The sequence below is a fragment of the Bos indicus x Bos taurus genome, chromosome 10, assembly GCF_003369695.1.
Source record: "Bos indicus x Bos taurus breed Angus x Brahman F1 hybrid chromosome 10, Bos_hybrid_MaternalHap_v2.0, whole genome shotgun sequence".
NCBI classification, from domain to species: domain Eukaryota; kingdom Metazoa; phylum Chordata; class Mammalia; order Artiodactyla; family Bovidae; genus Bos; species Bos indicus x Bos taurus.
This window is the reverse complement of record NC_040085.1, coordinates 14,822,074-14,839,291: the sequence shown is the minus strand read 5'-3', so window position 1 is coordinate 14,839,291 and position 17,218 is coordinate 14,822,074. Positions and strand designations below refer to the sequence as shown.

Genomic DNA, 17,218 nt, shown 5'->3' with positions numbered 1-17,218 from the left:
TACAGTAATTAACCAGTCCATTTAAGAAATAGACATGTTCAGATGCATTAAAAAAGCAAGACCCAATTATATGTTACTTGTGAAAGTGAAAGTCACTCAGTAGTGTCCGACTCCTTGCAAGCCTATACAATCCATGAAATTCTCCATGCCAGAATACTGGAGTGGGTACCCTTTCCCTTCTCCAGGGGATCTTCCCAACCCAGGGACCAAACCCAGGTCTCCCGCATTGCAGGCAGATTCTTTACCAACTGAACTAAGAGGGAAGCCCGTTTCTTATGAAAGACAAGAAAAAAAGAAAAGAAAGTGAAGTCGCTCAGTCGTGTCCAACTCTTTGCGATCCCATGGACTGTAGCCTACCAGGCTCCTCAGTCCATGGAATAGTCCATGCAAGAGTACTGGAGTGGGTTGCCATTTCTTTCTCCAGGGGAATCTTCCTGACCCAGGGATTGAACCCAGGTCTCCCTCATTGCAGGCAGACGCTTTACCGTCTGAGCCACCAGGGAAGCCCATTAATATCAAAGTGTACTTCAAAGTAAAGAGTACTTTAGGAGAGAAAAGAATCATTTCACAATGATAAAGGGATCCATTTATGCAGTAGATATAACAATTCTAAATTATATGAACCTAAAAACAACTTTACAAAAAATGGAAATAAAAACCATAAAACTATTTAAATTAAAAACTAAAACATAAGTAAATATTTATCAAATCACAGGATGGTAAATCATCTTAAAACTATGCAAAGACAGAATCTATAAAAGCGAAATTTGAATTCTTAAATATTTGAACTTTGGTATATTAAAAGGTAACTGGAGACATAAGAGGAAAAACTATAAATTAGAAAAAAATATATATGAACAGCAAGAAAATCTATGAGAAAAGTCTAGGGACATCCCCAAATTAAAGCATTTGTCATTCTAGGAAGAACAGTTTCAAACTGAAGATTTGTACCTGACTCCATCCTAGGCAGACAATGCGATTAGAGGCATACCTCAGAGATAGTGTTCAGTTCCAGGCCACTGCAGTAAAGCGGGTATCACAAGAGTACACAAATGTCTTGGTTTCCCAGTGCATGTAAAATTACATTCACACTGTACTATAGTCCATTATGTGTGCAATTCGTATGTGCATGCTAAGACACTTCAGCCGTGTCTGACGCTTTGCAACTCCATGGACTGTAGCCTACGAGCTACATGGACTGTAGCTACCAGTCCCCTGTAGCCTCCCTAGTCCATAGGATTCTCCAGGCAAGAATACTGGAGTGGGTTACCACACTGTCCTCCAGGGGATCTTCCCAATCCAGAGATCAAACCCACTTCTCTTATGTCTTCTGCGTTGGCAGGCGGGTTCTTTACCACTAGTGCCACCTGGGAAATCCATGTGTGCAACTGCATTATGTAAAAAAAAAAAACACAACAACAACCTACATACCTTAATTAAAAGTACTTTATTGCTAGAAAATTCTAACCATCATCTGAGCCTTCAGCAAGCTGTAATCAAAGATCACTGATCACAGATCCTATAACAAATATAATAACAATGAAAAAATTTGAAATATTGTGAGAATTATCAAATTGCCACATGGACACAGAGTAAGCAAATATTGTACCAATAAACTTGTTTGTTGCAGGGTTGCCAGAAGACTTCAATTTGTTAAAAAAAAAAAAAAAAAAAAGACACAGTATCTGCGAAGCACAATAAAACAAGGTGTGACCTAAATGTAAGGCCAGAAACTATAAAGCTCTTAGAAGAAAACCTAGCCAGAACACTCTTTGACATAAATCACAGCAAGATGCTCTATGACCCACCTTCTAGAGTAATGGAAATAAAAACAAAAACAAGTGGGACCTAATTAAACTTAAAAGCTTTTGCACAGCAAAGGGACTAACCCCATGGACTATACAGTCCATGGAATTCTCCAGGCCAGAATACTGGAGTGGGTAACCATTCCCTTCTCCAGGGGATCTTCCCAACCCAGAGACTGAACTCAGGTCTCCTACACTGCAGGTGGATTCTTGACCAGCTGAGCCATCAGGGAAGCCCAAAAGAAATATAAGCAAGTTGAAATGACAATCTTCAGAATGGGAGAAAATAATAGCAAATGAAACGACTGACAAAAGTGTATCTCCAAAATATACTAGCAGCTTCTGCAGCTCAATACCAGAAAAACAACCCAATCAAAAAGTGGGCAGAAGACCTAAACAGACATTTCTTCAAAGAAGACATCAGTTTAATTAAGTCACTCAGTCGTGTTTGACTCTTTGCGACCCCATGGACTGCATCATGCCAGGCTTCCCGGTCCATCACCAACTCCCGGAGCCTACTCAAACTCACGTCCATCGAGTCAGTGATGCCAACCAACCATCTCATCCTCTGTCATCCTCTTCTCCTCCTGCCTTCAATCTTTCCCAGCATCAGGGTCTTTTCCAATGAGTCAGTTCTTCACATCAGGTGGCCAAAGTATTGGAGTTTCAGCTTCAGCATCAGTCCTCCCAATGAATATTCAGGACTGATTGCTGATGGACTGGTTGGATCTCCTTGTAATCCAAGGGACTCTCAAGAGTCTTGTCCAACCACAGTTCAAAAGCATCAATTCTTTGGAGCTCAGCTTTCTTTATAGTCCATCTCTCACATCCATACATGACTACTGGAAAAACCATAGCTTTGACTAGATGGACCTTCGTTGGCAAAGTAATGACTCTGCTTTTTAATATGCTGTCTAGGTTGGTCATAGATTTTCTTACAAGGAGCAAGTGCCTTTTAATTTCATGGCTTCAGTCACCATCTGCAGTGATTTTTGGAGCCCCCCAAAATAAAGTCTGTCACTGTTTGCATTGCTTCCCCATCTATTTGCCATGAAGTGATGGTACCAGATGCCATGATCTTGGTTTTCTGAATATTGAGCTTTAAAGTAAAGAAGACCTACAGAGGCTAATAAACACAGGAAAAGATGCTCAACATCACTCATTATTAGAGAAATGCTAATCAAAACTGCAATGAGGTATCACCTCACACTGGTCAGAATGGACAGCATCAAAAAATCTACAAACAATAAATGCTGGAAATGGTGTGGAGAAAGGGAACTTTCTTGCACTGTTGGTGGGAATGTAAATTGATGCAGTCACTATGGAGAACAGTATGGAGACTCCTTAAAAGACTAAGAATAAAACAATCATATGACCCAACAATCCCACTACTGGGCATATATCCTGAGAAAAGCATAATTGAAAGAGATCCATGTACCCAATGTTCATTGCAGCACTATTTACAATAGCTAGGACATAGAGGCAACCTAGATGTCCATCAACAGATGAATGGATAAAGAAGCTGTGGTCCATATACACAGTGGAATATTACTCAGCCGTAAAAAGAACACATTTGAGTCAGTTCTAATGAGGCAGATGAACTACAGTCCATTATACAGAGTGAAATAAATCAGAAAGAGAAAAACAAATATTGTGTGTTAACGCATGTACAGGGAGTCTAGAAGGATGGTACCAATAAACTTATCTGCAGGACAGCAATGGAGACAGACATAGAGAAAAGCCTTGTGGACACGGTTGGGGAAGGAGAGGGTGGGAAGCTTTCAGACAGCGTGTTATGCAGCGAAAGTTAACCAGGGCATCTTGCCAGAAAAAGCTTTCTGACTATCCCCACATTATATGATGAACAGGATGATGATACATGAGAGAAAATAAGCATGCCCCTTTCTAAGACCCCTATATCCTTAGGGACTTAGAATAAACATGTAATTAGCTGAAATGTTTTCTTACAGTCATCACAAAAGTGCATTTTAGAGGTAGAGGTGAGCCAGAGATTCTCTTGATTACTTGGGGTATGGGTTGGACTTTCTAGAACCACTCAAAGCCCTCCAGTATATTTCATGCTGGTCTCTCCCCCACCTCACCTGTAGCTCTACAAATTTTCTTTTAGGATAGGAAGAGCTAACTAAATACAGGGGAGACTTAAAAATCATTCATCAGAATGAAGGGAAAACTGTAACTTTTTTTAATATTTACTTTTATTGCATCTTTTAAAAATTTATGTTTTTGTTTAAAATTGTTTATACACAAAATATATTAGTATAGTACCATAGGCACACAATTTTAAAATTTATAAATGCTCAAAATAACTTTTATAGATAGCATTATAGACATCTGGAGACCCCTAGTATAGACATACCTCTAAATTTCTGTATGTCAGACTTGTCAGGACACAGAAAATGTAGCTCAGCTCTAATCCTCCTTGAAGGAAAGTCTCAGTTCCTACATCTCTCAGATCCCACCCTTCTAGGCTCCTTCACAGGAAACTTCTTCTAATGGGTCTTGGGGCTTATTCTCTAACTAATTCATTGAGCACTTGTTCTGTGCCAGAGCTAGTTCCTGGGTATATGAACAGTTCCTGGGTATACAATGAACAAAAATAGTTCCCAGGTATATAATGAACAAGTCCTAGGCTCTACCCTAAGGGAACCTGCAAGCGGTTTTAGTACTGGGGGGCTGCTATAACAGAATGCAATAGAATGGGTGGCTTATGAACAACAGGAATTTATTTCCCAAGTTCTGGAGGTAGGAGTTTCAAGATCAAGGCTCCAGAATATTCAATATCTGGTAAAGGCCTGGTTCCTGGTTCATGGATAGCTGTCTTGCTGTGTCTTCACATAGCAGAGGGGCAGAGAAAAGTAAGGTCTCTGGTCACTCTTTTAAGATACTAATTCATTCATTAGGGCCCCATCCTCATGACCTCATCTAATTGTAATTACTTGCCCAAAGCCTCACCTATTAATACCATTACCTTGGAAAGTTGGGCTTCAACACATGAATTTGGGTGTCAAGGGGACACAGCACTGAATCTACAGCACAAACTCTCTCGTCACATAACCCCATGTCTCTTCCTGGGAAGAGATAATATATCCACCTCCATGAAGCAGAATCCCAGCTCTCATCCATGATCTTGAGAGGACAGAACGCTGTATGGTTGCCATAGAAAACTCAGATCCTTGTTGATGCGTTCATGAATCAGCAAACAGCTGTGGAGAGAAAAAAGAGAAAACCCCAAGGGATGTTTCCTGAAAGAGAAAGACAAAAACATTCTCCCTGCCTGACTTTGCCTCACTCCACAGCTGGCGCCAGCCTTTCCCGAGTCACAGCTGGACGAAGAAGGCAAGCAGGGGAATGCTCTAAGAGTCACAGGACAAGAAAAGACGCTATCTCCCCTCCCACCCCTTTCTTCCCTCACAGGAGGGTGATGCCAGAGGAAATCACTGGGCACCTGGCTGTACCCACAAGGTGAATACTCTTGATGGTGAGAAGAGAACTCATCCCTACATACATTTGGGCTGAAGAAAGCAATGAGTTAGTGCCATGAAGCAGGGGTGAAGGATGAGGGAGGGAGAAAGTGCCTGTTCTTTTGATGACATCAATTTTGCTGTTATGGTTGTTCAGTCGCTAGGTCATGTCCAACTCTTTATGTCCCCATGGACTGCAGCACACCAGGCTCCTCTGTCCTCCACTTTCTCCCGGAGTTGGCTCAAATTCATGTCCAGTGACTCAGTGATGCTATCTAACCATCTCATCCTCTGCCACTCCCTTCTCCTTTTACCTTCAATTTTTCCCAGCATCAGGGTTTTTCTCAATGAGTCAGCTGTTCACATCAGGTGGCCAAAGTACTGGAGCTTCAACTTCAGCAACAGACCTTCCAATGAATACTCAGGCATCAACTTTACTCTCACTGATTTTGAAGAGTCAAATGGTTTCTAATACACTCCACCACTTTCTTCCTTCTCTTCCATACTTTTCCCCCTACTACTTCCTTTCTTCTTTGCTGTCCCCCAAACCCAAAGCTGTGCCAGGAATGGAAGAAGGAAAAAGTATGCTTTTATAAGACGTGCTTCATGAGTGTTGATGGGAAAAGAGACAAATGATTTTTTTAAAGTTGGTATATTTGTCTTTTTATTATTGAGCTGTAACAGGGTTTTTAAAAATATTTATTTAATTGGTTGCACCAGGTCTTAGTTGCAACACCTAGGATCCTCACTGTGGCATCAAACTCCTAGGTGCTGCATGTGGGATGTAGTTCCCTGACCAGGGATTGAACCAGGGTCCCCTGCATTAGGAGCTCGACATCTTAGCCACTGGACCACCAGGGAAGCCCTGAGACAAATAACTTTATTTCATTTTCTTCCTATGGGCCAAGGGAGGTAAACAGAAGAGGAGAGGTGACTTTGTATCATGTTATTTAATGCAAGGAGATCCAACCAGTCCATTCTGAAGGAGATCAGCCCTGGGATTTCTTTGGAAGGAATGATGCTAAAGCTGAAACTCCAGTACTTGGGCCACCTCATGCGAAGAGTTGACTCATTGGAAAAGACTCTGATGCTGGGAGGGATTGGGGGCAGGAGGAGAAGGGGACGACAGAGGATGAGATGGCTGGATGGCATCACTGACTCGATGGATGTGAGTCTGAGTGAACTCCGGGAGTTGGTGATGGACAGGGAGGCCTGGCATGCTGCGATTCATGGGATCGCAAAGAGTCTGACACGACTGAGTGACTGAACTGAACTGAACTGAACTTTACATGATGGCTTTTAAGTTACAAGCTATCAAGGAGAAGAGTAAACACAACCCAAGGACTTTGTATCCTCTTTCGGGTAAAGGATTTGTGCATTTTCAGTTGATGCAGAATAGTTGCATCATGTTAGGTGGAAATATGACTTTGTCACTGTCTTCATATATTTAAAGATTAAGGAGATGTGTATGGGTGCCAAGTTGAAAAAGGGAAGGCTTGTGATGGTTAGTTTTATGAGTCAGCTTGGCTGGGCCACAGTTCCCAGATATCTGGTCAAGTATTATTCTGGATGTTTCTACAAAGGTGTTTTTTGGATTAGATTACAGTTAAATTGGTGAGCTTTGAGTAAAGCAGATTACCCTCCATAATATGGGTGGGACTTGGCCAGTCCAAAAAGCTTGATAGCAAAGACCTCCCTTAAGCAAGAAGGAATTCTACCAACAAATGGCCTTTGCACATAAACTGCAGCTCTTCCTTGGAGCCTGATAGCCTATCAGATCAGATTTTGGTTTTGCCAAGCTTCATGATCCTGTGAGTCAATTCTTTAAAATCAGTCTCTATGATGTACTTTGCAAGATGCATGAACGATTTCTGATAGCTCCATACTTGTGGGAGCTGCCCTGCAGCCTGCACGGGGCTGTAGCTGCCCACCTGTCTTCATCAAAGGCTGTCTTCACCAAAGGAGACAGGACTGTAAGCCTGGAGTCTCATGGAAAGCGGATAGGATAGTTCAGTCCCCAATCCCATCTGATTGCTGCTTTGCCAGCCAAATGCTACAAATAATCTTTCAAGTAAAGTCTCTTGCTTATCTATTACAATTCTATCATATTTCAGCATTTGTTAAACCATTTCAGAATTTTTAAACAGGAATTAATAAAAACATGAAAATATTTTGGAAGACGTTGCCAACATAGAAATCGAACAAAAAGATCAACTCTCAATTTGCAGAAGTTTACAAAAAGAATAACTGAAGAACAAAAGGAATAGAATTCTTTTTTTTTTTAAGAGAAGGAAAAAACCAGAATTGTCCCCCCAAAATGTCATACATTGAAAATCACATCAGCAGAGTCTCTGGAAAAGTAAGTATCAAAAGAAATTCTGAGACACAGCTTCTTCAACATTTTCAACTACAGGGAAAGATAAACGGACACATTCCAACCAAGAACCTTTGGGTAGTGTTCACAGGAACAAGCCCTCAGGCTGAGCTCTAGATTTCCCGCCTCTCATTAGCAATTAGTCGGAGGTGAGGGGCGTGGGGGAGAGGGGGTTTGCAGGTAGCATCTTCCCCTAAAGACTGAGTTGAAAGGTGTGACTTAAAAGAGACACATTATATCTGGTTTTGATTTTTGCAGGATGTAGCAGACTCTTTGTACTGTCTAAACTCAGCCCACAGCCTTATGCCAAGGGGACTCAAAGATGCACCATAGAATACTAAAGGTTGTAATTAGATAAAATACTAATTAGTTATTTTTATTGAAAAGAATGTATAGTAACTTCCAAATACCACCAGAAAAGTAACTGATTTTGCTTTAAATGTTGCAATCAATAAGGCCTCAAAGCAAATAAAGCAAAGTAAAAGAAAAAATAATGGGGGATGGAGAGGAACTCAAATTCTTTTTTTAAATTAATTAATTAATTTGGCTGCATCAGGTCTTAGGTGAGGGGTTGCAGCAGGGGCTTAGTAACCTTATTTCCCTAACCAGGGATTGAACCTGCATCCCCTGCCTTGCGAGGAAGATTCTTAACCACTAGACCATCAGGGAAGCCACTCAGAGTCTTCAGAGCGGGAAAATTTAAGGAAAGTGCCAAGCTATGTAGACCTGAAAGTCAATGTTGCTTATCGTCTTAAAACGAGGTGCCCCAAACTGCAATTAATGCAGTAGTTTTGAATTAAGAATGATTTATGTGGTACCCCTGCTGCTGCACATGACTCTGCCTTTAGTAGACAAGAGACAGGACCAGATTAACATTTTAAAATGTCAAAAATAAGATGGATCCTTTCTGTTGCTTTATTTATACTCCTGGTCTCTCACTTGAGCTAATATTGAGATCAGCATGTTTCCTGAATCAGAATGGAGTGTGTGCTGGCAGTTTATCTCCGGGAGAAGGTGCCCTCAGGAAGTGTGGGCCCAGTGCTGTCATTATCACAGAAGCTGTATCTGGTTATCACCTTTAACAACCATAGCCCTTAAGATCTGAGTCCAGGATTACCAAACAACCTTGATTATAAGTAACCTCTCTTAGAGCTTTATCTCTAGCAAGATACTAAGCTGATCACAGAACCTTATTTTTTGTTGTAAATCAAGAACTTGGCATTATGCTTTTATTTTTCTTAAGTGTGTATTTCTATGAATCCCCAATCTGCTATCTTTCTTTATTATTTTGATATAAGCCTATAATCCCTTATCTATTACTCTGAAATCCAAAAACAGTGTTGTTTTTTCCACTTGGCAGCAAAACTTGACACGAACAGATGGAAGTCTATTATAGTCTATCCTCCTCAAGAAGAATACTCATGTATTTTGCTGCAGAAATGTTATGTGTTTGATTACAAGGTATACTTCATCTGTATATATTGAGATAAAGGTTTTGTCCTTTTCCTGCATGTATTGAGATAATAGAGTGTTTGTCCTTTATGATGCTTTATTGTGAATTATACTGATGATTTCTTAATGTTAAATCTAATTTACTTGTAACATATTAGTTTTAATATCTTGCTGGATTTGGTCTCCTGATATTTCACTTAGGATTTTTACATCTATGTTCATGAGAGATTAGCCTGAAATCTACTCTTGTAATATTTCTGTCAGATTTTGAAATGAAAGTTTATGCTGGCCTTATGAAGTGGATTGGAAAGTGTTCTCTATGTTCTGGAAGAATCTGTGTAAGATTGGCATTATTTCTTCTGTAAATGTCTGGCAAAATTCAAGGGCCTGGAGTTTTCTTTGTGGGATTCAATTTTTTTATTGTTATGGAGTTATCCATAGTTTTCTGTTTCTTCTGACATAAATTTTGGTGAATTGTACTTTTTATAGGATTTTTTTCATTTCATCTAAATTTTTAATGCTATTGGCACAAAATTACTTATAGTATTTTTCTATTATCTTTCTATTATTTGCAGCATCAATAGAGATGTTTCTTTACATTTCTAGTGTTGGTTATTTGCATCCTCTCTCCTCTGTCAGTCATGTATCAGTATTATTAGCCTTTTCAGAGAACCAGATTTTGGCTTTTTTGTTCCTCTCATTATGCTTGTTTTTTATCTCATTAATTCCTTTGATTTATTCTTTTCTTTCATCTACTTCCTTTGAATTTATTTTGCTGTTCTTATAATTTCTAAAAATGGATGCTTAGTTCATTTATTTTTCAGCTGTTCTTTTTGAATAATTCATTTAAAACTAATAAATTTCCCTTTAAGAAGCTTCATTACACAAGTTTTGATATGGACTATTTTATTACCATGCAATTCCAAATATTTTCAAATGACCATTATGATTTATTCTTTAACACAAGTTATGTGGAAATGTATGCCTTAAGTTCCAAGCATATATGGATTTCTAGTTTCTAGGTTGTTCGTTGAGTTCTAGTATAACTAAACTGAAGAAAAAAATACGCTTGATACGATTTCTATCTTTTTGAGACTTGTTTTATAGTCCTTTGTTCCTGCCATATATTTTTGCCAGGCTGGGAATTATTTTCTTTCAGCTCTTTGAAGATATCTGTTCATTGTCTTCTAGCTTCTATTTCTTCTGTTGAGAAAACCAACTTGCGATTCAGATGGTAAGGAAACTGATGACATTGGACCATTTCACTCAAAAATTCATCCTGAAAATAAGAATATATATATAACTGAATCACTTTGCTGTGCAGCAGAAATGAACACAATATTGTAAATCAATTATATTTCAATTTTTTTAAAAAAGGAAAAAATGCATTGTGGTGGTGACTGACACGTGTTCTGGGTAAGAGGTATGTCTTTCCTGCTCACCATGCCTGCACCAACCCCGTTAATCAAGAACTCATGTTCCACATAACGTTATCCCAGGCCAAAAAACCCACTTTATGTCAAAGAGGGTGTGACAAGAGGCACATGACCACAGGATCTATGGGATCTACCATATGTGATGTCACCCAGAAGCTGCTCATCTAAGAAAGCATGGTAAGTGTTTTTTGAAGGCATGCTAAGGAGCCAGCATGGAGATAATGAGCTGTCTTTGAGGATGCAATGTACATTTTAAATCAATGGTCATTAAACTGATGACGTTGGATCCTAACAGATAGAACACATACATCTAAGAAGAAAGTGGGAGGAGTCTAGTTTACCATCACTCCCAGCAACTCCCTTGGGTAATTTTTACTTCTTATCCCTATGACTTTAATTTCTGCAAGTCTAGAGGTATTGTTTCCACCAAAAACTGGCTGCTCCCTAATCACTGTGTTCTCCTCATGTACACAGGTCAGCAGGCAAAGAAAGAAGTTGGGACACTTAGAAGAACAATTGATCCTGCCCATCTTGAGGATATAGTTTACTGCTACTTTATAGGGGCAAAGAGAAGTATGTCTGGAACTCAGGGAACCATTGAGGCATCTCTTGGTGCTCCTGTGCCCAGACTTAACTGCAAATGGGCAATTAGTATTAACCATGCCTGACAAAGGTGTGACAACCCACCTAGGCCTGCCGAAATGCTAGCCAAGAATGAAGGGAATATAGAGTGTTGTAGGTGAATATCTTATGGCATCAGGACTAACTGCAGTTATGAGTACACAGATTGCCCAATTAACTCTCCTCTTCCAAGTGTTCCACATGAATGGTGACTAACTGCTACCTTGAAATATGTGTTGGGATAGAGTGAGCTTAAAAGAAAACTTGAGCGGATAGGAGGACAAAAGGGGTGGACTATAAAGGACAGTATTGGTGTCTTGCTCAATAAAGCATCTTTCCCTTGGTTTTCTTTTCAAGCTTTCTGTGTGTGCCCTTGGGCTAACTGTGCTTTCATTTCCAATGGTCAGCACCTATGACATTCTTTTAAGGACTGCGCTCCATCCTCATTGAGAGCTAGAGGATCTGAGTTTATATCCCGCCTTACCCTCTCCCAAAGGAAGTCCTTAATCAAAAACTGTAGGCGGCAGGTTTATGAAAGCCCAACACCATTTCTTAGGGGTGTGAATGACAATCTACACACAATCTTGAGACCTCGCAATTCCAGCACCTTTGTATCTCTTTCAATGAACTCTCTGGTCCTTTCTCTCTCCTCACCCTCTATTGATTACAGTGAAGTGTTTTTGAAGTGTTACATTTGTACTGTGAATTTGAGATGGTATTCTTGGCCTCTGTGGCATAAAAAGAGATCTAGGCATTTATAAAAGTTGATCAGCTCCTATTTATTCATCATGTAGCTGGAATGATTTTGGGAGCTAAGGCTGTCCAACTTCTCAGAGTTATGTGTTGTATGTGTTAGTTGCTCAGTTGTGTCCAGCTCACGCCAACCCCATGGACTGTAGCCCGCCAGGTTCTTCTGTCCATGGATTTCTCCAGGCAAGCATACTGAAGTGGGTTGCCATTCCCTTCTCCAGGGGATCTTCCCCACTCAGGGATCCAACCTGGGTCTCCTGCATTGCTGGCAGATTCTTTACCATCTGAGCCACCAAGGAAGCCCTCTGAAAGTTACATAAGTCTGCAAAAATCATGTAACCTTTTACTGATTCATTGATGTATGGTCACCCTTGGTCCTGTAAACCATCCACACCCTATAATATCTGCAGTCTGCAACATTCACATCATACATGTTTAGCTATTTTGTATTGTCTGGATGGGCCTGAGCATCCCCATTTTCATAAAGCTCCATCAGCATTCTTGACCTGCTCCTCCAGTTGAGAGTTGCCAAAAAAGAAGGAATATGGGCATACATAGTAAAAGACCCACCCAGAAATGGCTCCTGTGCATAATTTATTACATTTCTACCATCATCTTCAATTCTTATGTTGATTTTCTTCTTATCAAGGTATTTCTTTCTTTGGAATTATTAATGCTTGATAGCACCCCTCACCCACTTCCTTTCCTCCCCTTCCTCATCCCTACAGTTTAACATTTGCACTAAATGTTCCTGATTAAAGGTACAAATGTACCTCTCTCAGTTCCCAAATCAGATGCTAGACTCCTAGACTCCTATGGTGGTGGTTTAGTCACTAAGTCGTGTCTGACTCTTTGCAGCCCCGTGGACTATAACCCACCAGGCTTCTCTGTCCATGGGATTCTCCAGGCAAGAATACTGGAGTGGGTTGCCATTCCCTTTTCCGGGGGATCTTCCCAACCCAAGGATTGAACCAGGGTCTCCTGTATCGCAGGCAGATTCTTTACCTACTGAGCTACACAGGAAGCCAGATGCTGCTTCTGTCCAGATGTAGCCTTCCTCTAGCAGGACTTGTGTCCTCAAGAAATAAGGCGTGGCTGGGATTCAGGAAGTCTAGGGAGGGGCCTGAGCATCCCCATTTTCATAAAGCTCCACAGGCATTCTTGACCTGCTCCTCCAGTTGAGAACCGCTGCCCGAGAGACTCTGATAAGTTCCAGATTGGGTGAGAGTGTCCTTTTGCAATCAAAAGAGGTTAAGTAATACAACCAATAAACTGTGACAACTAACTTTGTGTGTCAACTTGGCTGGGCCATAGTACTCAGATATTTGGTCAAACGCCAGTCTGGATGTTTCTGGGAAGGTATTCTTTACACAAAATTAATATTTAAATCAGACTTTGAGTCAAACAGATTATCCTTCATAGTGTGGATGGGTCACATCCATCAGTTGAAGGTCTTAAGAGAAAATAGCCTGAGGGACCCCAAGGAGGAGGGAATTCTGCCTCCAGACTGTCTTGGAACTTGAGCTGTAACACAGTTCTTCCCTGGATCTTCAGCACAGATTTAAAACTTACCAACCTGCACAATGCCACAATCACTTGAGCCGATTCCTTAAAATCTCTCCTCTCCTCTCAATAGGTAGGTAGATAGATAAGTAGATTAGAGATAGAGGTTCTGTTTCTCTGGAAAGTCATAACACATGCAGTTCTTGGTTTTTCACCTACTGTTATTAGCTCCTGGAATAAATCTGACCTCTGGATGCACAGAATTGTGCCCTGAAAGAGGCTGCAGTTTCTGGATGACAGGAGACTGGCTCATTGGAATGAAACCCAAGAACTGGACCAGATGGTGGTGTTAACACTCTGATAACTGTTACCGGACAGGTTTAACATGGTGTGCAATGAATAACTTTGAAGAAATGTGCATAAATTTTTAAAAGGTACTTTATCAATAAGCGAATGTCCTGGTTTTGTCTTCTTTTTTTCTGTCTCTCTTGTCCCAAGGAGCAAAGTCCCTCTGACATTCGGGCTCATGACTCTCAATGATGAATTTCTGATACAATTAGCTTCTAACTGGTTTTCTTCAGAGTTCACAGGAACAAAAATTCTTTACAGCAAAAACCTAGTACTGAAACAAGAAAGACACCTTTTCTTGCTTTTTCCTTAAGCTTCCATGAATCTTTTTGTGTTCCTTTAGTTATGTGACACAAAAATGTATCTGAAAATGTGACAACCTATGAATCAAAGTGAGAAACTACGCACCTTCAAGCCAGACATTTATCTTTCCTAAGAGGTGTGCATTACTTCTGCGAGTTTGTGCTTTCACTCATCTTTCTATGCCTCCTCCCACCCAATGGTGCCTCAGTTTCCCTATCCTGTCCACACTCAACAAAACACAAAGGAATACAGACCAATCTGATTGTTTCTAATGGATTCTTGGGTGAGCCATCATTTTCTAAACAAACAAGAGTCAAATGACTGCACTTTAAGTGAAGTGTTCTTTATTGAAATCTTTTGATTCATTAGCTAAGCTTGTCTGGTTTTTTCCTTCTTTTTCTTTCTGACATCTTCTTTCACTCATCCAGAATCTTGGTGAAGGCGAGAATCATTCCATTAGTGCTGATTCTTTGGCTACAGGCACTAATGCATTTCCAGAATAAGTGTCCACGAATCCTGCCTCCAACAGGCTGAAACCTGAAACTTGTCCCAAGCTTCTCAGCCTGATGGGGAGCCCCCAGGGGAAAGGCTGTTAGAAGCAAAGAAAGAACTCTTTGTCTGTAGTCTCTTGTTTCTCAGAGGTCTCCCTAAAGCATTCCCTTTAGGCAATAGCCCTTCTCCCCTCCCCCAGTGATTAAGTCATCACAAATTCCTAATCTAACTACTTGAGAGAACTTGTTTGTCAAAAACTGCAAGGAAGACAAACACTCTACATTTTTTAATTCCTGCCTGAACAGGATCATAAACATTCTAATTTCTAGCCTATCTGGTTGAGTACAGTGAATCAGTGTTGAAATGATCTGAGCAGAAGCACATTTGGATGTAAATCAAGTCAGTGACTCGCTTTTCAGCCCCTCACAAGAAGAACCTGATATTCTAGGCACATGACTATTTTGATGGGGTAGTGAGGAGACTGTGACTCACGCTAAAAAGGACCATCATGTAACATCGGCGTTGCTAATGGACCCCACAGGAGCTTTGGGAGTTAAGCTGCGATGCTGTGATGTCCACTGCACAACCTATCTGCAAATTGAAAACAAAGCCCTTTAAATGGGGGGTTGGATGGGAATTTTGGAAATCTAGGGTTTCGGGGCAAACAGTAATTGTTTAAGGAAAATTGAGGTAAAGTATCTCCTTCCTCTTCCCAAGGTTTAAGGTGGGGGTGGGTATTAATAGCAAAGAAATCTCTTCACAAATCTCCTCAGAAGTGCAGTATGTCTTTCTCTGTACTCTGATTCCTCTTTTGTGTCCTTAAAATGGGTGAGAGACTTAAAAGTCATAGAACACGTTTGCATTTTCTTTGAATATTTGCAAATGATCACCTGGCTTTAGAATTTCTCAATCTAGAGCATCTAGGTGTCTTGATCAAAATTTCAGTTTTAACACTCTGCTACATATACAAAATAAAAATAGAATTATAAGGAGGTAAAATGAAAGTCGCTCAGTTGTGTCCGACTATTTGTGACCCCATGGATTTTATATTCCATGGAATTGTCTAGGCCAGAATACTGGAGTGGCTAGCCTTTTCCTTCTCTAGGGGACCTTCCCAACCCAGGGATCAAACTTAGGTCTCCTGCATTGCAGGTGGATTCTTTACAAGTTGAGCCTCAAGGGAAGCCCATAAAGAGGTAAATTCAGTTCACTCACTCAGTCGTGTCCGACTCTTTGCGACCCCATGAACTGCAGCACACCAGGCCTCCCTGTCCATCACCAACTCCCAGAGTCTACTCAAACCCATGTCCATCGAGTCGGTGATGCCATCCTACCATCTCATCCTCTGTCGTCCCCTTCTCCTCCTGCCCTCAATCTTTCCCAGCATCAGGATCTTTCCCAATGAGTCAGCTCTTCGCATCAGGTGGCCAAAGTATTGGAGTTTCAGCTTCAACATCAGTCCTTCCAATGAACACCCAGGACTGATCTCCTTTAGGATGGACTGGTTGGATCTCCTTGCAGTCCAAGGGACTCTCAAGAGTCTTCTCCAACACCACAGTTCAAAACCAGCAATTCTTGGGCGTTCAGCTTTCTTTATACTCCAACTGTCACATCCATGCATGACCACTGGAAAAACCATAACCTTGACTAGATGGACCTTTGTTGGCAAAGTAATGTCTCTGCTTTTTAATATGCTGTCTAGGTTGTTCATGACTTTCCTTCCAAGGAGTAAGCGTCTTTTAATTTCATGGCTGCAATCACCATAAAGGCAAGTCTAAAAACATAAGCAGAGATACTAAAATATTTTTAGGAAACTGAAATCAAGTAGACAGTATCCATCAATACATAAAAAATATTTAGAAATAAATTTAACAAAACATGCACAAAAATGTTTATAGGACAAATTTAAACTTGATTGAAAGACATAGAACAAAAGGTGAATATAAACAGATGTTATGTTTCTGGATGAGAAACTTTAAATTATAAGGATGTCAGTTATTCCTCAAATTAATCTATGAATTCAATGGAATCTCAAATGAACTCCTGGCAGCATTTTCAGGGAACTTGACTAAACTGTTCTGGAAGGCCAGAGGGAGAGTAAAGGTGCACTAATAATTTAGACAGTTTTAAAAGAGAACACAGGCATGTGTGTATGTGAGGAAGGTCCATTAGACAAGACATAATGAAGACTCTAGAGTTTAAAACAGTGTAGTATCTGGGGAAGGCAGGGAAGATAAATTAGGAAATTGAGATTAACAGAGATACATTACTATATATAAAATAAATAATGAGGACCCACTGTATAGGACAGGGAACTATATTCAATATCTTGTAATAACCTATGTGGGTTTCCCAGGTGGCACAATGGTAAAGAATCTGCCTGCCAATGAAGGAGGTATAGGAGAAGTGGGTTCCATCCCTGGGTCGGGAAGATCTCCTGGAGTGGGAAATGGCTACCCACTCCAGTATTCTTGCCTGGGAAATCCCAAGGACAGAGAAGCCTGGCAGGCCACAGTCCATGAGGTCGCAAAGAACCAGACATGACTGAGTGGCTGAGGACACACACACAATAACCTATAATGAAAAATAATCAGAAGAATATGTGTGTGTGTGTGTGACTGAATTACTTTATTGTATACCTGAAACATTTTG

At 40.5% G+C, this 17,218-nt stretch overlaps 1 long non-coding RNA gene across 1 annotated transcript; it reads right to left on the bottom strand.

The window, feature by feature from the left end:
- Nucleotides 1–10,002: 10,002 nt before the first annotated feature.
- Nucleotides 10,003–15,557, bottom strand: LOC113899893. Its single transcript, XR_003513027.1, has 2 exons — nt 12,926–15,557; nt 10,003–10,392 (listed from the first exon to the last, which is right to left on the bottom strand). It is a non-coding gene; the product is annotated as an uncharacterized LOC113899893 (long non-coding RNA).
- Between the last annotated feature and the right edge of the window lie 1,661 nt (nt 15,558–17,218).